Here is a 22,996-nt window from a genome sequence, read left to right as displayed (position 1 = left end):
ATTTCTCAAAGAACAATGAATATGCTTTGTTTGCATCTAAGGATGGCTTCTTCCAGATGGCTCAAGGGGAAGAAAGTCTTTGAAGGGCTGCGTCGTGCAGATTCAAGATTTTAGCATAGTGCTGTGAGACATTAAATTTGAAGAATTAGGGATTTTTAGGAAAGTTAAGATAATAAGTTGCTGAAATAGCTGAAGTAGATAGGCAAGCTTTGTTCACAGTTAACAGAAGCCGGATCTTAGATAAGATATCCCGGATTTAGTAACTCATTGCTTGTCAGCTTTATGTTTATGTAGCTATGCTTGTAACGAAAAACAAAATGTGGTAAATAGGACATAAGATAGCTGCAGATTTCCTGCTTAAAGGACCCACTGAACACAGGAAACTATAAGTTCTACCAAGGATTCATTTGTCACGAATGCTTTGAAAAGATAGAAAGGTCAGGACAAGGAAGACTCATCTTACTTCCTCATTTTGGGTGACCCCTCCCCAAAATAGACCCCCGACTCATTTTAAGAAAAAAAGTACGCATGCTTAATAGCCTTTTTGCCAATTAGCATACGAAGCAAGAAATGGGAGGTGAGAGGGGTATGAATATGCATTTGTATTTTGGGTATTCAACACTTTTGTAAATAAAAGGCTTTGTAATTACCTGTGAATTTCGCAGTGCAAATTAGGGAAATATCCCGCGTGCTGCCTGGCCGTAATAAACATACACTTTCTAACTTTAAACTGTTAGAGAGTTTTTGTCCATCACAGTTGGGTATCGATACTAGATCAATACCCATATTTCTTTAATAAGTCAGCTGCTTATTATTTCTAAGCAGGAAGTAAATAATCAAAATTTCTGATACAAGAGTGTTCAGAGAATGACCTTCGTCTCTAACTTGTTTCAAAGAGTGTAAGAAAATTATCCATATGAAATGTGCTACTGTGGTATCCGAAGTAGCACATTTAACATCACCTTACAAGATACCTGTGCTGCTGTACTGATGCAATATTTATCTTCTGCTGCAGGGTTTTTTCCCTAAAACCTTTTGAAACAGATTATCTCCTTGTGGACTACCAAAAAGCCCCTGCTAACTGTAAAAAAAAAAAAAAAATTAAAAAAAAATTATATATATATATATCGTAAGCTTCAAGCAATTAATATTCACATGGATTTCTTATTGTGACATTTTTAACAGGGAACTGCTGTTACATGATTTTTAAACAGATCCTGAATCCTGTGTGCCAGGTCTCTGGTACTGCTGGGGAAAGACACAGTCGAGTTGTGTGCCATTCTTCAGTGGAAGTAGATTTGCTGTTTGAGGAGCGGGGAAAGGCAAGGCATTGTCGAGGAAAAACTGGTTCATTGGTATACCAGGATGAAAATTTGCGGGACTGTACAACCAAACGTCTGCAATTCTAAGGAGCACATTTGATGCACCTGGCGAGAGGAGGGGAGATGCAAGGCTCGTATCGGGAAATTCTATCAGTTTTTCTTGCTTTGGCTCTAGAAGTTCAGTCAAGTTATATCCCACTAACCAGTTGGTCTCTGTGATTCATCATCTTTAGGGTTACATCATCCTAGTTACAGTATCAGAAACTTCAGGCTTGTTGGAAGCTTGGGGGGTCCAGTATGTTCAAAAGTTCAAGCTATATTCTTGGGTTTTGGTGAGTTAATGCACAGGCCCTCACTGTCAGGAGGGTGGGGCCCTCAGAAGGCTCCCAGCACATCTTCTGCTTTTCCAGTTACATTTGCAATTTAAAAATAAACTTAGACTTGCAGTCTCAAGGTGACAAGGGCAAAAGAATGGCAATTATTACACAGCTGTTACACAGGATTCAAACCACTCTTTGGGAATGTAAAATGAAGAACATGGCCAGTTGCATTAACCCTGAACAGCTCTTCTCTGGTGATGTTGTGGCAGTTCTTCTGGAAGCTGACATTAATCCTCGTTAATCATTTGGAAAATACTATATATTAATATTACTGTGTCTTTTTTATATGGTATCCAGGATCAGTAAACGAGTAGAAAAAGAGGAAGTAGGCCTCCAGTAAATACAAACTCTGTCTGTAGAACACAGCTGTAATATTTGAGGTGCAGTCTTCCCACTGGTAATAAGTTAGTTTTTCTAAAATTTAGCCATTTAGTAGAAAATCTATTGTCATTTCTGATGTCCATGAATTAGCATTTGCTGACCATTTTGCAAATGTTGCTCTCTTTCTTCTTTTTTTCTCCTTTTATGTCACATCAGAACATATCTCATCTGAACTTTTAAAAACTAATTATTACCTGGTTAGTTAGCAGAAATTTACTCTGCCTCAACTACATAACATCTGTGGGTTTTCAGATGAAGAAACAAAAGCTTATGTGGAAATGATTCAATTTACTGTTTAACAAAAGCATTCAGAAATTACTCTTTCATTAAATAAACGTATCATATCCGCCCGAGTAGACATTTGCGAAGCATTTAATGACTTCTTACATGGGCTCATACAGAAGCATTATTTTACGATGTCTAATTTTTTTTATATACAGCAACATTTTCTCTCTTTGCCAGCTTTGAAAGGAGACAAGGACTTAAAATGAGATTTAGAAAACATTAAATGGCTCTCATTAATTGGATTCTCTTTGTTGGTCTGGAGAAAGAAAGGCAAACAAAATTAGTTTCAGTCACACTACATCAGACAGAAATTTTAGCTGAAACAGATAGAATATTTTATTAAAACTGCATGATGACTTTAATCTCTTCAGTGCTCCCACAAACACAATTGTATCTTTGAACATAGAATGTGCATGATTATCTGTAAGCTGAAATACATTTTTGAGATCACCTGACATGGAATAGAAGAGTGAACAGTTCTGGCTCTCGGATCCAGTTGTGTCACAAGCTGGTCATGGTGGCCACGGTGCTGCTGCCGGGACATCGCTGTGGGGCTGTGTTGGCATGAGACCAGTGGGCTCATCAGAAACACGGACTGTGACCGGCAGCAAACAATGGAGGGGTGATGTGTTCCTGATCTGGAGATCCCAGCTGAATCCTTAACATAGTGCCTATCACAGGGAAGAGTGAAGCTCTTGGATGGTCAACTCCAATTGTGCCTGAAAAAATCGCTCGCAGTGATGATTTTTATGTTGGGTCTCCAAAATTTGAGACTTCTCTGTGACTTTTGACTTCAGTAAGATTTGGTGCATGACTTGGGGAATAAGGACCATTGGTCATTCCTGATTTATATGTAAGACTTGGTGAGTTCTGTGGATGAAATATGGCATGTCTGGTTAATATAGAATATTCCACGTGAATCAGCAGAAGATACCTGATACGGGTTTGTGACTATGCTTATGAGAATTTAACAAGCAGTTCTCTTCATCTGGATTCCAGAACTGTTTTCGATCTACAGCATAGTCACCCAACTTAGACGGTACAATGTATCTTCCAGTACAATTTGTCTAACTAATTAGTGTGAAGGATTTAACAGTGGTATTAGCTTAAATGCTCTGTGTTGATTTGTAATGACAGGAACACAACAAGGAACATTCTGCTTGATAAAAAGAGCATTATCCTAGAAACTTCCCGTTGCTCACAGCTTTGCCAAATAGCATGAAATACCAAGTTTGATGTTTTCCATTCAGAAAATGTGCCTTAGCTTGGACTTCTAAGCAAACTAGGTGAATTTTTTCTTTTTTTAAACACAGGCACAAAAATATTTGTTCCTGTATTTTCTACTCTTCTCTGAAATGTTTATTTTGGATGAGGAGATACTTAGTGATTTGGAGCATGGTCCCCTGTATGCCAGAGAAGTACTTTTTGCTCTCTCAGTTTGAGTTCAGGTAAAAATTCAGCATAGCTTTGCAGAGTGATAGAATTATAATAATAGAGGAATAGAATTTATGAGAACCAAATGTTAAAGCAGGAGGCCTCAAATTCTGGAAGTGTCTGGAAAAGACAGAAATACCATTGTTCTAGTGAATTTAATCTGGATAATCACTTGTGCAATATTTATGAGAAGGTGATGTTTTATGGTAATTTCAAATGTTATTTTGGACAATACGGGACAGCACTGTGGGTGCTATTGGTTCTCCAAAGTTTGAGGCAAGCAAAACTGACTGCAAATGTTAGAAGTTGCAAAGGAAAACATTCTAGTAAAATAAATAACTAGATTATAGTGTAGGGAGGTAGATGGAGAGAGGGTATTCACACTTAGAACACCAATAGATCTCAATGTCCTTCAGCAACCAAAAATCCACGCTGAAATGATTTCTCATATTCTCCCTAATGAGTTTCTCCCTAAATCCTTGAAACTACTAGCTTCTTTGAGGATTATCTGTCCTGGCAAGAGCAACAGTAAGATAAATGTTCTCTTTCAAAACCTGCCTCAACACGCTTGTCAATATTTACTATATATTTATAACTTGACATGGTGAAGGATTGATGAGATCATTACAGTGGATTAGGATGACTCATTTCCCTGTCCTTCATGACTGCTTCTGCTGAACTCTTTACTTCTCCTGACTGCCCAAAGGAGAAACTCTGACGTGTTCTGAGCAGGCTTCCAGAGAGTTGGAAGAAATCAATCCATTCTTTTACAGTCCTTAAAGATTTCCAAGGGATTCTTTGAGTTGAACCAATTTTCTGTGTAAAACCAGCATTCAAGTGATTCATCTTGCAGTTACTAATCATTAGACTCCGCAAACGTTAAGAAATCTATGTCATTCACAATCTCTTACTTTCCACAGGCAAGGTATCAATAAAATCAGGCTTTGACTTCCACTGGTAACCTCTGTACAATCTTTCAGATCCTATGGAACAGTGAGTGGTATCATATTCCAGTCCTCCTACAGGTTTCTTGAGGCTAGTAGGAGGAAAATAAGTTCCTATAGGTTTTCCAGCTGCTCTCAGCAGTAGAATCATGCCTTACTTTTGCGGCTGTGGGAAATTCTTTCATCTTTCTGATGTCATAAGTTTAGGAACACTCTGATAGGGTTATGACTAGAAATGTGTATGATGGGAAAGCACTTCTTATGCCTACTGTGTGCCTGAACTCTGCTGATCTGTTTATACATCCATTCTATTCAAAGACTGACTGTGGCAATTATTAGTGAAAATAGATTAGGAAATAGTAAGGGAAATAGCCCCTGTCAACAGGTTTTGTTCTGCCCCACAAAATAAGCTGCAGGGCATTGTGATCAGACTTTGAACAGGAGGGCAAGAAAACATTCTTACTGTTCTCAAGCTGTTCACCAGAAAGAAAAGCGGTTGCTTTAGACTAACATTGCATCCCAGAGGAAGAGCTTTTCTTGTTTCTCTTTTTGAGTAAAACAATTATTAACAATGAAAGAGTTCTGGGTTTTGGTCCTTATCTACTCCTAATTTTAGGATACTTCTCTGAATAGCCTAAGGCTCTTTTTCACTAAGTAGTACCTCTAGGTTTCCTGATAAAGAATAACCTGAAACAAATAGATATTTTACTGAGGAGCAAAAGTTGTCTAAAACCAGATTTGCAGTAACAAATTTAGAAAAATTTAAAATCATACAAAAAAAATTGTTAGAGATGTAGGAGTCTATCAAGAGCTGGAGGACGCATCTTCTCTTTGTATGGATTCACAAACAGCAAAAGTATGTTGGTGGTCTGACATCCCCGAGTGGCTTTGAATTGTCTGAATCACAGAACTGCATCACAGTGACTCATTCTCATTGCGTGCTGACAGCCTGATGGGAAAGAGTTGCTGTCTCTCCCTCGTAGCAATTTCAGTTGGCACATTTTTGTTTTCACCTCCCAATGAAGTTTCTGTCCTAACAGACATCTACAGTGGAGCTTCCCTGCCTCAAGAAGGCAGGTGCAGTAAGTCATTTATTGCCCTAGTAGAAGCAAATAGTCATTCCTCCACTTTGTTATAACTGAATTCCTTCCACTGCCAACAAACAAACAAGCAGAATGGTGATTTGTGCTGTTTGTATGTGCCTCTTCTTTATAGATGTACCATCTAAACCCTTTAGAATAAAGATACTTATTCCTATAAAACAATTTTTTGTGCAGCCACCAAAAGAAAGTGCTATGAAATCTTTGTATTCAGTTGCATTGAGCTCAGAACTATCCAGCCTGGGATGAAATGGTGCATGTTCCATGGGTTTTGCCACCATACATCAGTCCTAGATTAGGTGAGCCAGGAGTGGCACACATAGAGGAGATCCTTCACTGACTGTGTTCTTCTAATCTCTCTGGGTGTAGAAGAGGCATGTTTTCAGGGCAGATCTCCAAATTTATACTGAGGGCAAGGGAAAGGAAACTCAATACCTCATTTTTTTCAGAAATTATGATGATTCCCCCTCCCTCCCCCCCACATACTTATCATCCTCTATAACCTTAGTGACACAGTGGGTGATCTGTCCTTCCACAAAGTCACCAGAATTGTTGCTCTCTGCATTTTTCACAAGGACTTTTCAGGTGAATGATAGTATTACTGCCAAATTCTTGTCAGCACACTTGGGCTAAGAGCATATGACTTAATGTCTGGCAAAAATCCTACAGGATTTGCTTCTGAAAATTGATAAGCCCTCACAAGTTGAGGAGAGTTCAGGCCAAAGAGGCATAATCAAGTGCCCTCCTGAATAAAAACATCCTTTCTTAGAACATCCAAGGAATATATTTTGGATCTCTGCTGCTACCTGTGTCTTGATAGTGCTCTTAGATCTTCTTGTCTAGACCTATTTTTTTTTTTATTTTACCTCAGTGAAGCCATGTCTTGACTTTTCTTTCCCAGGGAATTGAAGCTTAGGTCTTTTTATTCAAGTTTTCCTGTGGAGTTGGCAGTAATTCTAAGGCTGAGCTATAGGTTCATCATTCCCATGCTGGATGCTCACATGCCACTTCAACCTGCAATACAGATAAATTTTGTAAAGCTGTTTAATTATTCCTTTATTGTCACATAGTCCTTTCTAGAACACATTTCTATATTCTTCTACCAAGAGCTTTATGGATGTGATGAAATGTATTTTTCATTTAAGCATTACATTTTAATGATTAATGTTTTAAATTGCTGAATTCAAGTATGATAAATTCACTGAGGAAATTTTAAGCTAATGTGCACAGGATCTGTGCTCAGAAACAAATAAATTTGGATTTCTTGACCCCTAAGAACAGGTCTATTTGTTTTGGTTTGGTGTTTTGCTGACAATCGATAAAGAATTAAGGAACCAGAAGGTTCTTTTAAATTTTGTAGCTTATTTCTTTCTTGTTAATCAGTAATTCTCAGGTTCTCTCTCTTTTATTTTTCAATTTTTGATACTTTCTTTATGAACCAATCTGTAAAAAAAAAAAAAAAAAAAGAAAAAAAAAAGAAAGGAGTTAGGAGTATTTAGTAAAAAAAGGAAAAAAATCTAGGGACATTCTTGATATCCTTCCCATTTGTAAAAAACTGCTGTAAAAAAGACACAATGTTCACACACTTGGACTTTTGTGGTCTTCTGAGGCTGCAAGCTTTGCCTAAATGATCTCTGGATGAAGGTTTTTCCTTGTGATTTTGTCTCCTCTGAAATTTTTCTCTGAGCCATGAATCCTCACAATATGAGCTGCAGTCACATTTGATGATGATGAAATACACATTGCATAGAATATGCTGGCATAACTTCCACCAGTACAGACCTTTCCTGGTCTGCTCCACTGAAGCCCTCATCAGGAGAAGGGGGACAAGATTTGTCATGGATGATCATGGTCTGATAAAACTACATGTCCCATTTGCAGTGCTGCTCAATCATACTGTAAGACTTTCCAATGCTTTCAGAAAAATGATTTGAAGCATTTAGTCAAAGGCTTCTCAAAAAAAACCCAACAACAAAAAAGAACCTTTCCTCCTCTTCTTCCACTGCTGTTGTAGCTTGTTACCTCTGCACCCAAGCAGACCCCTAAAAGGGGTAATAAGTCTCACTGTGAGAATGACACCTGCATGACCTTAGAAAGATGAGGCAGAATTACAGCTTTGATTGAAAACAGCTGCTACTGTCTTTTTTTTACAGTTATGTATTATTTTGTCTTAATGGTGTTTCATCCACTGAAATAATGCTTTATTACTCTTCTACAAACTCAACAACGTAAGCAGCCACTGTGTGTTGCTTTCCTTCTTCTCTATAGATAAATATACTTTTTAATAGTTGAATTTAGTTTGCAGAGTTGACATTGAGACTGGCTGGTATGGAGCCAGATTCTGATAGCATCACAGTGTGTTACAGTCAGGACTTAATTTAGTCTGGCTTCTAGTGTGGATGGATTCTCCTGTAATGTCAGCTTTCTGCTTCTGACATAGAATAATAACTAGTTCTATTTAGATCTCATTTTCAAGCCACAAAATCCCTGCTAATACCAAAAAGACAAAAAAGGCACAGGATAAAAGATGTCTCCTTGCTATAGTTCAGTTGTTTCTGGAAAAATGGAGGTGGTGTTGGGGACTTGAGTTTTGTCCCACTCTCTTAAAAATAAATAAAGGTGAGATAAGGCTTTTATCCTTAAGTCACCAAGTTAGTGTAGCAATACATGTTACATTGTGAAGCCCTCCAGTTTCTAACTTGGAATGGTTTGGGTTGGAAGGGACTTTAAAGGATCATTGAGTTCCAACGCCACAGGCAGGGACACCTTCCACTAGACCAGGTTGCTCAGGGGCCCATCCAATCTGGTCCTGAACATTTGTTATTTAAGTGAATTACTTGCTAAATTTCTGAACTTAAAGGAATCTGCTTCAGATATTTAATATGTGAAACCTGAGGTTTGCAGAGCCTATTGGTCCTTATTAGACAAGTTATACCTAGCCTGTATTTGCAAGCAACATTGCCTCTTTTTTGATTTTAATCATGTTTTCCCCCTTCTTCTAGTTTCTTTTCTTTCCTTGCAATGATTTTTTTCCCCTTAAAATCCTTCTTGACAAAGTAACAAAATGCATTTTCTCTGTGTTTGTCCCTCAGTTAATAAAGCCATGCTGTCCTCCATTTTTGGCAGTCAGGTTTCTGGTGTTTCCAGGTTTATAATGACTTATTTGGGAGCTTTGCTGCTGATTTTGTTTTGTAGTATTTGTATTATCTTCTCCTTATTGCTTATTGGGATTTCAACTTTATACACATGGGATCTTTAATCACCATTTTTTGGCATCTTAACATCTTGAATTAATTTAAGCAGATGAAAGAGATCAATAGGTAAGGTCTTAAATATCCTTGATAGCCAGATGCTCCTGTATTTCACATGCAGAAATCTTCCATCTGCTGTCAGGTTGACAAATGAACCGAGTTGTGAATGTGTCCCCTGTTTACTTCAATGGCTGAGTGTTCAGAGATTCCAAATGCTTTGTTCTGTCTCTGCACTGAAGAATTGGCCTAAGTGCAGGGAAGCTGCATATTTATTATGGAGCACATTTCTAATTTAGATATACAAAATAGTTAATTCAAATAATTATTTTTAAACCATTTTTAAGTAACTTCAGACAAATTCCAAATGCAGAATCTTTGCTTCAGGCTTGCACAAGTGGCACTGGGGAGAGGGAGATGAGAAGCTTATTTCAGTAGCTGACTTTTGAGCTCTGGAATTGAAAATGTAGTTCTTTGTCACCTGTGTTCCCTAGCATTACTTGTTGAATTTTATATAAAGTTGCTATAAATCAAAATTTTTACCTTGGCATATATGGAGATATTTCTGCTGGTCTTAGATATTATTGCATTATTCCAACCTCTCAAAAACAAGCTTAAGAAAAACCTATAGGAAGTTCTCTGTTGTCTGATAGCATTTATAGTAGTGAGTACAGGGGATCAAACTGCACATCCTGTCCTGATGTAGGAAGGTCCCACATGTGGATCTTTCAGAGTACCTGTTGTCACCATCAAGCCTAGTGATTGTTGACACACAAGTTGGAATATAATACAGCACATGATAGCAAATCCTAAAAGACATTATAAACTAATCTTATCATACATGCATCGTAAAATTCAATACATTAGATACCATAAAGATTTTATTGTTGCTTAATGACTTAGAAATACAAAAAGTAGTAAATCCCATGGGTCTAAGCAAAGCCAAAATCTCTGCCAGCATCCAATTTGGAAAGATGCCATTTAGCTTCCAGGAAAAAGTTCTGCCAGCAGCTTGGACTAAGAATGTTCAGACTCACTACCTAAATAAACAGGCAGTGGACTTCAGACTCTATTGGATGATGGTGACACAAAAATGTATTAACCAACCCTAATAATGAGGTAATGCCAAAACCTTAGTCCTACATGGGACTGAAAATAAAGAGAACACCTTACATAAGGGGGGAAAAAAGTTCTCCAGCCCCTTTAGTACTGTCCTTATTAGCCTGATTTCCTAGGGAAAACCAGTCTATGCAGTCTTATCTCAGTGACTGCCCTCGGTTAAGACACTCAGAAGGCACTGGCATCGTCCAACCAAAATTAACAGAGACATAACTTGTCTCTAAGATTACTAAGTTTTTTCTAGGTCCGTGAAAAAGCTGGATAGATAAGGAGAAGAGAAAGATTACAGTCACAGTTTTGATCCTGCATGAAAACTTTTGTATTACATAAGAGAGAACTCAATCTTAGGAGGATAAGGGGTGTGGGAGAGGGCAACATGAAAGGCCCTGAGAGCAGAAAAAGCTTCTGTTGTAGCCTGCAATCAGCTGAGGCACAAATCAATTGGAGGCCACTCATGAACCCCTCTGTACACAAAATTCCAGATTTAGTTATGGCACCATGATCCTTAACATTACTGCTCACAGCACACACATTTGAAAACTGTTTACTGCTCCCTGTAAATTTTTCTGTCTCTTAAATTCTCCTTGCATAATGCCAGGCTTTTTTGTCCTTAGACCTATCACTTTTTTCCTGTGTCATGGCACCCATGTTCCACCTCTGCTAAACTCTGCTGCCAGTGGCAACGCAAGCCACTGTCATAATTCACTTTTGTCCTGTGTTTCAGTTGGTGGTATGACTTTCACAACCAGCTTACATTCAAATCTTCTTTTCATCAATAAAAGTGTGCAGCTTAAAATCTCCAAATTCCAGTTCTAGACCAGAATTTGTTTCTGTAACTCATCTGGGGAAGATGATGATTCTGGAGTGCAGTGATTTTCTTCGTAATGTTCTCCTGTCTTAGTGATTGTGCTGTTAATCACTGTCACTATGCTCCAAACTGCCTAACGTGGGGAATGCTTTGCTACACATTACTAGCACAGTCCTGGGGAAAAAAAAAAAAAATCTAAAGGAATACTAGCTAAAGTGAAAATGTGAGAGGGAGAGATGACAGAAAGGCTTGACATTCTCTGTTGCAGTCCAAAATCCTTGGACTGCAATCTGACAATGATTTTCTTTTGGCATCCTCTTAATTTCACTTGGAATGAAATGTACCTTCTTACTGAAATACCAGTGATTATCAACAGGATTTAATAGGGGCATATGAGTAAGATATGTAGCATCATATGTGATCCTGCAGTTTATCATTCAAATTTAAAAAAATGAGAAAACTGAAAAAGTCCCATAAAACACCCCTACCACACCTGCCTTTGCAAAGGACAGCTGGATGTTGCCGTTAAATTTTGTATATTTTAATGAAATCAAAATTTAGTGCTACCATAGGGGCACCTTCATGGCAGTTCCCAGCTGCAGCAGCATTGGCTGCTTCCCTCTCACATTTTAATACTTCCTTTGGACCCAGAAACAGCTGTGAAATACTGGAACAGAGCTTCTTTTAAAGAGGCATTCCTGTTTCTCACTACCTAACGGGTTACAATTTTCAAAATGCTAATGGAGAGGGTAAGGCTTCGAGTCTTCAGATGACTGAGGTTAGAATGGTTTTTTTTGGAGAAATTGTAGCAGATTAATGCCAATCAGAAATAATGTTTAAAGGATTTTCCTTTGAACATTTTTTTACAAAACTTTCTCCCATGCATCAGAGCTATGGTGATAGTGTAAGTCAAGTATAAAATATTTTGTGATGTTGATTTTCTGTAAAAAAGCACCTAAAGCAAATTATGAAGCATAAGATGTTACCACTCTTCAGCTGCAAAACTTGCACAACTCCTAAATCCTGAACTCCTACTAAATTTGTAGTTGGTTTCCCATTTTAACCCAGAAGAATTCATGGTAAAAATGATTGTAGGTGACATTGAGAACTTCTGAAAGAGCCCACCAGAAACTTAGGGCCAGCCAGGCCTTTCCCCTCCTTGTCCTCCATGCAGCAAAAAGCAGTGGCCATGGCCAAAAATAACCATGGAAAAAGACATACTGTGGAAAACTCCAGTCTCTCGAGGACTCATAGAAAGATTGTTTGCAGAATATGACTAAAAGGTGAGTTAGGTGACCTGTTTTTCCTTAAAAATCCCCAAACCCTGATATCCGTCTTTTGATCATTTTGCCATCCTAATGAATTTAGTTATACCCCAGAAGTAAAAGCAAGGCACATTCAAATACGTGTGTGAGCAAGGACGCCACAATAGAGGAATAGGCTGAGATGCAGAGAAGGGATCAGCTCTTGGAAATAATGCCCTCCCAGCACTTCCACAGTCTTCATAGCTTCCCTAGGCAAGAGTGAATTCAAATCTTCTGTAATTTGTGACTTTCTTAAGAAGACAGAGTAACATATAATCAAAATTTAAACAAAGCCAATGTTAAAGCTAATACAGAAGTCTGCAGGTTTGGGGTTTTTTTCAGCACATGCTCCAGAGCTACTGTAGTCAGATATCTGCTCTTAGAAAATTTTACAGCTTTCTCAGGTAGAATATCAGCCTTTGAAGTCTCTTATGGTTTTTGCAAATGACCCTCACCCTTATTATTGAAAGGGCTAGTTAAGAGGCAAAACATACCTCTGACAAATATTGCCTTGTGGTGCAGGACACTGGTTTCGCATATAGCTCTGGCAGCCAGCAGATGCAAATGTGAGAAATTTGGCAAGTTCAGCACAAAATAATCTTCAAGCTAGGAGTAGCTTGGATGAAGCCACAGGACAACATAAAACCAAAAATGACTTATCTTAAACGTGATTCATTTGCATTCAGCTCATGTTAGAGGACAATGACAGTTTTTACTCTGATGTTCACAACGCAGTTCAGTGCCACCAGCTTGAGCTTTGCTTACCAACAAAGTGTTCACATGACAGAGCACTTGCAGTTCCTCCTCTTTGTGTTTTATTTTAATAGAAAACATTTCAGCAGCAGTTTTTAAGCTCATAGGAATAAGGGCCTTTCTTTTTGAATTTCCAAAGCTGTTCATATTAGGGTTGTGCCTCTGACAGAGCCTGCTGTTCCACTCAGTGTGCGAGCACAGCCTAAGAAGCCTGTCAGTTGCAGAGAAAGTCTGATTTGAGCACAGCAATCAAGCTGCTTTGCTAACTCATCGCCTGGGAAGCAGTTTAGTAATGGTTAATAGCCCGTATTAAAACAGGGACCAGAAATCCTCAGAACAGATTTGGGTAGCAACCTTTGCTACAGGGCTGGCAGGCAAGAGAAACTCTGACTGCTCCTCAGGACTGGTGAGATGGGAGAAGAGATGGTGGGGACAGAGCAGTGTCCCCCCACAGTCAGGGCCCACTGCCCCTGAGCCAGGCAGACCCACAGACCACAAAGCCCCATCAAATCAAGATCATTACAAAAACTCACCAGGTCCAAGGTCAAGCCAGCCCAGGGGTTCAGCCTAACAGAATCCATGGCTACGGCAAAGCCAGAAACCAGCACCAGCCCAGGCAAAGACTACCAGCCTGGGCTGGGTTTAAATAATGCTCCTGAGCCCACAGGAACAGGTGTGTGTGGAAGCCCCAGGTGGGGCTGGTCAGGCTTGTTGAGGGCTATCGGTGCCCCAGGGGCTCTGACAGGAACCATTTCAGTGTTTAAGATGGGAAGAGTTGTTACAAGATAAACTTGGAGGTGCTTTGGAGAGCTGATGTAGTAAAAGGCAGAAAAAGCAATCTTTTCATAAGTCAGCCGTGCAAACAGCTGCATCTTGTCAGATTTTATCTTTTTAATGAAAAGATCTGAGTGCTACACAAATAATGGAAATTGCTGCAAACCTTCCACGTATTTACAATCAGGACCTTGCAGGAGCTGTCATGGTAGATCCTGGAAAAGGATGAAAAGAGGAGTGCTGAGAAGTGGCATTGTCGACAAGCCTGGAAGGGTTTTGTCTTAGTTTGTCCATAATGCAGTGTGAAAGACAGATGAATGTGTTTGTGGAGGAAAGGGTAAACAGGCAATGGAAATGAACGTTGCTGTGCCAGTTTCCACACGTGTATTAAAAACTCCAGTGCCTTGTTCAGGAGGTGGTGAGTAAGGGGAGAGACTGGACATATATGAGGTCTAATACATTACTGTTACTGACAAGGAAAACAGTTATTAAAGGTAGCATTTTGTGCTGAGAATCACTTTTGGGAAAAACGTCCAAGAAAATTGTGGCAGCTCTGCTGGTAGAGGTAAAGTGTCTGGACAACAGGTTCAGTGCTTGACCAAGACTCCTTTGAAGTCTGCTTTATTTCTTGGGAGATCAACAGAATTTTTCAAGCAAATGAAGCCTAGTCCATGTTCCTTCCTCCCCCACAAAATTTACATCCTTTTCTCTAAAACACCTCCTGCTTGCCTTGGAATAAAGAGCAGTTCAGCCTCATAGCTCAAAAACAGGGCAGATGGTGCCCTTGCAGAATTTAAATTAGATATCAGCATGTTGTCACCTGTAAGTGCAGTGGTTAGAGCAATTCTGCAGTGCAGTCACTGGGATGTCAAAAACAGAGAAAAGAGAAATTTTACTTCAGCAAATGCTGCACAGAACAGTTTTGCAAACTGCTTGACGTTATTCTGTGGCTTACTGCAGTGCACCTGGCAGAAATTATTAGAGAGAGACACATATACAAGGATTTATAAAAATAAAAACTAATTGATTTCTGCATGTAGTAGGCTGAGGGAATTAGAGGGAATTTAATATATCCATAGCTGGCAGGTTTAATTGTCAGCTTTTAGCATGGCTTTAGAGGATAAGAGGCCTCAGTATTACTTTAAAGCCCATACTATCTTTATCAACATCAAGGAGCAGAGAAATTTGACTACTCAGCTTTTTGAAGTAAACACAAAGGTGACAGCTACGGTCTGTTCCTGTACTGAATGCAATATGGAGAACGTGTGCATGCATTTCTCTTTTTTTGTGTTACAGCTGTCATTACCATTTAAATGTGGCACTTAACATATCGCTGAATTGAATCATTGTCTCAATTACTGAACTGCATTTTGTATTTTCTTCTTAAAAGGGGCAGAAAGATGAAGAGCTTGAAAAATAATAAAAAGGAGCACATTTAGGGTGCCATTTTAGGAGGAAGTGGTGAAGATTTTAATGTTCATCTAGAAAATGCCGTATGAGTTAAGAGAATTGGGCATCCAAATGTAAGTTAAGTCCTAAACACTAATCAAATACCCTGGAGTGATGGGCCTTGTATTATGAGAAGAGAACATTTTTTGAAAGACAGAAGTCAAGCATTGCATGAGCAGGGAGAATATAAAATGGAAAGAACGGTGCAAATTTTGGAAAAGTTGATAGCAGTGAGAGAAAGATGAATGGGAAAAATCTCTGAGCTGATAAAAGAAGTCATGCAGGGAAACAGCACTTGAGAATACAGCGCTTGAGTTTAAAATGTTTTAGTGAGGGGAATTCATAATTGAGTCAATTTTTTTTGGATATGATTCTATTTTGAGTCTCTTGAGAGTCAGCAGTATAGATTATACCACCCCGATCCTAACTGCTGCCAAGGGTTGTTCTCATTTAAGGTGGCATCCTCCAAGATGCCAGGAAACCAAGTATGCAGCTATGGATTAACGCCTTGATACTGCAACTTAATCTATTTCCTTTCCCCTGTCTCAGTATTGAGAAATGATGAAGCTCATCAGAAGGACAGAGACTGTGTCATACCTGTCAGAACAAGGCAGGGTGATTTCATTTGATTTTGCTGTCCTGATCAGTGGGCTGGCATGCAAATACAACCGTGGAAATAAATTTTCCCTTTCTGAGGGTAAGAACAGAAGGAAAAGGGAAAAAATAAAATTTTTTTGTCCCTGAGGTGGTTGGTTTTTATTTTGATGTGTGATGTGGGAGGCAGTAGGATTCCCGAACAGTATGCAGAAGTATGGGAAAAGAAAGATTTTTGTTTATTTTCTGTGTGCATTCAGGAGGCTTTACTGATGGTATTTGTTTGGTTTGGTGGTTTTGTTTTGATTTGGTTTCTTTTTTAGTTTTGGTTTCTTTCTCCCCTATACTGTGCAGAGAGGTTTTCCTGGTGCAAGGTCATGCTAATTATATGTCCTACCCCAAAAAGGTATTTCAGAGCCCATCTAGAGGAATTTAAATTGATGACCTAATCAAGCTGAATAAAATTGAATAAACATGACTGATAAATGAATTAGGTTGAATACACCAAGAAACTGTCCTTTTGTAATAAATCACATTAGTTTAAGGATCCATTAAAATATATACTTTTTTTTTTTAACAGAGAAGGAAATGAGGTAAGTTTGAATATTGGCCAGGCACAAGAGCTGAGGCTTTACTTGCATGAGCAGCTGAGCTGGCCAGACAGGTCACTGCCTCTGAAAATGAGAGGTCTCAACACCCTGCCCTCCTGCCTGGTTTCCATCCACACTGCCCTGTGCATTCCTTGGAGGCTGCAGCTCCTGAGAGGTGCCTCTTTGTTGAGGCAGCTTCTTGTCAGGCTGAGGATGACGCTGTCACAGTGATGGCAGTGTTGGATGAGCACCAGAGCCCAGCTGAGAGCTCAGCTCTGGAGCGCTGGAGACCACCCCCATTCATGCAGCAGTGACCTGCTACGTCAAGTCAGGCCGTGTCACAGGGCTGTGTGCTGTGCTTCAGCATGAAATGGATAACTAGAACATTTGTGTCAACCATTGTGATTAACACTGTACAGACATTTTACATTTTACAGAAATAAACGGCCCCAACAAAATTGCTTCTCCTTTGGAGTCAGGTATTGAAGTATAATATGAACCTGAATGGGAACAAATAATGAACAAATCCGTACTTTTGAGTGTTAATTCTCTTTTTCCAAAAGTAGGTGTTCCACATGATGGTATTTGTTTCTTCAGGGTGTCTAATTTCTAAGTTAAGATATCTAAGTCTCATGTACAAAAACCTGGCTTTAAATTTGCTGACTGGGAAGCTGAAAGAGCCTCAGCCCTGTGGACCCATTTTAAGAGTTGGATAAATGCTGAGGGGCAGTCCAGCCTTCCATTTTATCTGTACAGGAAATGGATGTTTTAAAAGGGACTTGGTTCTTCATTGCAGCTGTTCCGTGTGGGCTGCTGCACACCTCGGATTAGATCAGCTGTGTGGAAAGAGAGCTGCTCTGCCTCACCCAGCAGGGCTGTGGTTAGACATCCCATGGCTACAGCAAGGGGGAGGGATTAAACCTGTGGGAAACAGATTTTCAGCTGTTTGTTTTTCATGTTTTCTCCAAAGGAATAAAAAAGAGCAAATAGGAAAAAAAAAAAAAAAAAGTTTGAATCAAACCAAAATCAGTAATTTCTTCCAAACGTTGACTGGAAATTTTAATGAGAGAAATGGGGAGTAACAGCTTTGACTTTTTGGTCCCAATCCTTCCATTTCCCATGATGATATATATATATATATATATATATATATATATATATATAGGTTGGTTGGTTGGTTGGTGTTAGTTGTTTTTTTTTTTTCCTCCTACGAGGCTGCTGCAGGATTCCAGAACATAGTTCTGGTTAAGGTATGGGGTATAATTCAAAGAAGGTTGCTTGCTTTCGGAAGAGGAGAGATAAAATTCTATTTATCTCCTGTACCATTGCTTTGTTGTTTGAGGATTCTTATGCACACAGCCAAGTTAGATGCTGAGCTAATTTCAGTGTAAGGAATTTGTGTGTTCAATTAAATATGCCTGTACAAATGGTGAATGTGAAGCCTTGAATTTCAAAAATTGTGCTTAAAAAGGGGAAGAAATTTAAACCCGCAATGTTAATTATTATTTTAATCATATTTTACAAATTATTAGCTGGAGCTTGATTTTTATCCTAGAAAGGTTTTGGGTTCTTACTGCACCATTTTTAAGCTGTGTGTGTATTTTCTTAGTCTGTAAAATCTGTCTGTGTCAATACAGTATTTAGGTCTATTTAATGAAAATCAAAATCAAATTTTACTCTTTATCATCTGACATCAATCATGTCCCCTCTCCCTCCTCCCCCCGCCCCCCATAACCTTTAGTGCTAAACAATGTTCCAAAAGGAAAATTTATTGTATCACCTATTTCGATTCTCTGACATCATTCTGTCATGGCAATGAAGTGATTTACATGGAAAAATGTATTACCTCTGCTTTTAGACAAAATGAGTTTATGATGATTAATGGTTTTACTGCAAGTATGAGAGAACCTGGAAATGGCCAGCCTTTTAAAAGTGAAACATGACCTATGCTCAATTTTCCTCCTTTTTATTTTCTTCAGTTATCGTGAAATGATTTTGGTTGTGAGCAAATTAAAATGTAGAAATTATGTCTTGTAACTGAAGTAAGCTGTAAATGCTGGGGTGTCCATGGTAACATCATTACAGAACTAGAGACAAAAGCGAAAAAGAAATCAGCTTGAAGCACAGAGTCTAAAGTATGGTGATGGCAAGGGACTTGGATCACATATTCCATGAGGAACCAAAGTCCTCAAGGAAGGCACGTGTTTAGTTTGGGGAAGAGCAGGCTAAAGGATGATCACCTCCCGCTGTCCCTCCTGCTCAGCATTCCTCTGATTCTGTAACACAGTTGACTTTGAGCAGAGAACTTAGAATGCACACTGGTCATATGAATGGTGAAATGGTATTTTAACAGGAAAGCATGGAACAAATAATCTTCTCTGATACATGTTTAAAATGACACTTGAAGCATTTCCTTTAGGTTCATACAGAGATGTACTTTTTCCCTCAGATATCATATAAATAACAAGTGATACACCAAGGCCTAGACTAAGATGGGAAGAAGATGCTGAATAAGAACTCTGAAATATTTTCTTTGCATGTATTAACTGAACTAAAACCCAAAGGCCCTTAAGGCAAAAGCTGTTCAACTATGGAAAAACTTAAATTCAGGAAAAACATAAACAGTGGTGTTTTTTTTCCAGGAGTTTTATGGAACGAAATCACTCCACTAAAAAGGAGGAAAAGGTTGAGGTGAACACAGGCAATTCGATCTGCATGGAGACTTTGTATCAGTCACAAGATGTAATATTTGAGAATGAAGAATTTCTGTATGACAGATCAACTACACTTCACTTTTGGACATTTAATCCCAGACTGTGATGGATGCTGGGCACTGAGCACTGCTCTGCTGCCTCAGTGGAGCCTGGTGCCTTTCACTCTGTTGAAATGTGTAAAATGTGCTATCGGGGAAAAATCAAAACTAGATGAATTTACAAGGACAAGTCGTGGCTCGGCCGTAGTGACATTGATGGGACAACTGTCTTTGAGGGCACATTTGGCAATGGAAAATAACTTGCTGTTGGATTCTGTGCATGAAAAGGCATTTGCAAGTAAAGCAAAAATGCATTTAAGGTAGTGATTAAAAATGCACAAGTCACGCTAACATTTTCAGGAAGACAGCAGTATCACAACAAGCATTTTAACCGTGTTATTTTTATTCAGATGATTAATCCAAGTCTTCCATTAGGCATGCACTGAATTTAGCATTCTACTGCAGTTCTCCATATGCAGTCTAGAAATTTCAGCACTGTCCCTCATTGACTTCTGCTACCAGTACAGGCTCTTGAGAGCTCTTCAGGACTGAACTGTCTTTCCCGACTTCCACAGGTGTTTATCAGGAGCCATGCACTGTTGTTCTCCCATTCCTTGTTCAGATGGCTTGGCTTTTTCTCCGATACAAGTTATTGATGTTCATTTCCCTGTTACGTGGTGTTCTTCCGGGCTATTTTTTTTCTAATGTGAATGATTTCCTTGGAGGAAGAGTTAGAAACAAGTGAAAGCAGGGCTAACACATGAGTAGACAGTGCAGATACAAAAGGATATTTTCTCTTTGGCTTACCTTTGCTTCAGTCACCATTTGCTCTCATCAACAGCAATTGTTTGAGTCTGTCTGTACTTAGTGTACATTTGTAGCGTTGTTTCGGTTTAACTAGAGTGAAATTTGTATGGAGCTAAATCAATAGCTGGATGTAATTTCCACCTTGTGTTCCCCGTTCTGTCCGATGGATCGGGTGGCGTCTATCAGACCCTCCATGCTGCTGACGCTGAAGTCTCCCAGGGACCTGTACTGGAGCAGTGTTTCTGTGTCTGTGTGACAAGCCTGCACACTCTTGCCTTTAGTGACCACAGGGCAACTGGGAGATGTGTAGAATTGAATCTTTTTTCCCCTAGTCTGAGGTTTCTATAATGCTCTGGGACTTTTCCAGAATCCCACATGCTATGGCAAAATTCAGCCAGCCAGATGGTCGCATGATTTCTCTTGTGACTGCTGCTTTGCTGGAGGCCAGCCCCTGTGAATTTTATCTATCACATCAAGTTACTCTGGTTGAAACTGCCTCAAAATGCGGTGGAGATTTGCAGTGTGACCATTTGGTTGCTGAGAAGATGGGTCCTGTTGGCAAGCACAGCATTTCCTTTCCAGCAATCCTGCTGCTGGCTGCAAGGTTTAGCTGTGCCATGTCACCTCTGTTCCCTCCTGAATCACTGCCCCACTACATTGCCAGCAAGAAGCTGCAAGGTTTTCAGGACAGTTCTAGCTATAGGCAGGATGGAGGCAGGGACTCACGTCCTGCAGACCATTCCCAGTCACTGTGCACAGGGACCTGGCACCCTGGATTCCGTAATGCGGGAATGCTGGCGCTTGGCTGGGCCGGTTGTCCATATGTGATGATGGTGGCCTTGTCACAACCTGAATCATCCACTCTGGCACCCCTCCTGCAGTGCTGTCATAGACCAGGTTTAGAACTGTGCTGCACCAGAATCCAGCTAAGGCCACTTTCTTACAAGCTGCTTAAAATACTTGTAGAAATGTTTATTATTCAAAACTCTGGAATGAACGAAGAAACTTTGATTGAAAAACTTCTGGAAGTTTGCATTAATGTGCTTGTTCCTAATTTAGGTATGGGCAAAGGTTTTCTGTGGCTGAAAACCTAGAATTTCAAGGTGAGAGAACAGGACTTCTAGAGACATCTAAGCCATTGCTGGAGTAGATGGTAAGACATTTTCTGTTGGTATTCTGTTTCTGAATCACATGCTTGTTTAAATATCTTAATGAAAATGGAAAAGATGGAAACTCTCCTGAGTTTTACTTTCCCCATTTGCTCTCCTGGTAAATAAGAAAATCCTTAATGAGGCAACACATAACCTTTACAGATGGCAAACTGAATTTTTTTTATCATGAGATTTTCAGTTTGTTTTCATTTTCCACACTTGCACTGTTAATGCAAAGGGTAAGCTGCATTAATACACCTGTAGTAGTAAACAGACCAGTTATTTTTCTGAGAGCCAAAACTCAGGCTCTGAGGCAAGACGACCAGAGAAGATTGCAGCCTGCAGAGATGACAGGTCACAATAAGCAGAACTCTCAATCAAGACAGAGAATTGTGGTTTGGGATTTGTTTTCTGGGCCTTTATTAAACAGAGGCAGTGGTGAGATTATTTGGGGGCTCTGCTACAGTAATTCAATGGGTAGATAATGTATTTTCTGCATTAATGGTTTAGGAGAACAAAACAATGGCAACAACCAAATCTCTGGAGAGTTACCTGTGATTCATTTCAGTAATTGTGGAGCTTACTTTTGCCCCCACTCAGCTCAGTGTATTTCAGAATGCTTATTTTTGGGATATAAATGCCCAGTTGTTCCTACTAATGCTGTCACTGTCTGTGGAGGGGAGGAAAAATACAGCTCAGGAAATATTTTCAAGACAAATAACTGCCAGGGCAGATGCATTTACACATGCATATGAATGTGTATTGGTAAAAAAACCTGAGAAATAGATCTGAAATACCTTCTGCACCTTGCTTTTGTTCCTTATGACAAGAAGAATGAAAATAATCAGTCTCCTTTCTTTTGTAAAGTGCTTTTAATTTCTGTTTGCCACAGAGAGAGCTGACAGTCCCAAGGAGGTGAGTTCTAGTTGGTGGTGACTGGCTTCTAGAGAAATAAAAAAGGAAACACTTGTAAATCACACTAATACAAAGGCAGCATGGAGTTATAAAATGAAGAAGGTCTGCCTGAGAAACTCCAACTAAAAATCTAAGCCTAAGTAATTCTCCTTCACAGGGATCAGAATAACATAGTATAGTCCTGGCTTAAGTGTAGGTCAGCTGGGTTTGTGTTCTGGTATTTATGGGTTTACAAGATCCATTAATAATATGGCTGTTTGCTTATCAAGTTGTTTTCCTCAGGATGTAAAACAGAACATTTCTTAAAGTGCCACCAGAAACATTTTGGTGAAGAAAAGTAATGGATGACATAGCTGGAAAAAGAGACAGTTTTGTAGTCATGTTTTCTTAACAATGTGATCCTGCCAGAAACTGAATGCCCTATTTGACAGAGCCATCAAAAACACTACGGTACATTTCCTGTATTGTATGGGAGCTTTTTTTTCTTTTTTTAAATCCAAGAATGGACTCTCCACTGCTGCTAAATAGAACATCCAAGCACGGCACTGGCACACTCACACTGAGGCTCCACGGAAGTGATCAGCAGCCCAGTGCCTTACCTGTGTCAGCAGGATTTTACCTGTGGCTGCAGGAGTCTCCTCACCTGCTGGCAGAGGTGCACAGTATCTACCTTGAGCTTATGGAAAAGACTTACAGAAGAAAAACAGTAACAAAGCCCAACCAACAATGACACACAGGTCACTGCAGATCCAGTCGATCTATAGTCACACATACTTTATTCTGCTTTTACCTAAACATTTAACATGTAATTACTGGACTGAAACTTAGAAGTTGTTTGCAGCTTTCATGTTTCAAATCTTGTTATTTTTTCTTTTTTTTTTTTTTT

The 22,996-nt window shown here is 39.3% G+C and overlaps 1 long non-coding RNA gene across 1 annotated transcript; it reads right to left on the bottom strand.

Moving 5' to 3' along the window:
- Positions 1-2,229: 2,229 nt before the first annotated feature.
- On the bottom strand, positions 2,230-13,696 carry LOC120750373 (uncharacterized). Its single transcript, XR_005699966.2, has 3 exons — positions 13,612-13,696; positions 6,713-6,860; positions 2,230-6,252 (listed from the first exon to the last, which is right to left on the bottom strand). It is a non-coding gene; the product is annotated as an uncharacterized LOC120750373 (long non-coding RNA).
- Positions 13,697-22,996: the final 9,300 nt, after the last annotated feature.

This window comes from Hirundo rustica, chromosome 3 (assembly GCF_015227805.2).
Source record: "Hirundo rustica isolate bHirRus1 chromosome 3, bHirRus1.pri.v3, whole genome shotgun sequence".
In the NCBI taxonomy this organism is placed as follows: Eukaryota; Metazoa; Chordata; class Aves; order Passeriformes; family Hirundinidae; genus Hirundo; species Hirundo rustica.
Note: the sequence above shows the minus strand (reverse complement) of the source record. Positions and strands in the feature narration are given on the sequence as shown.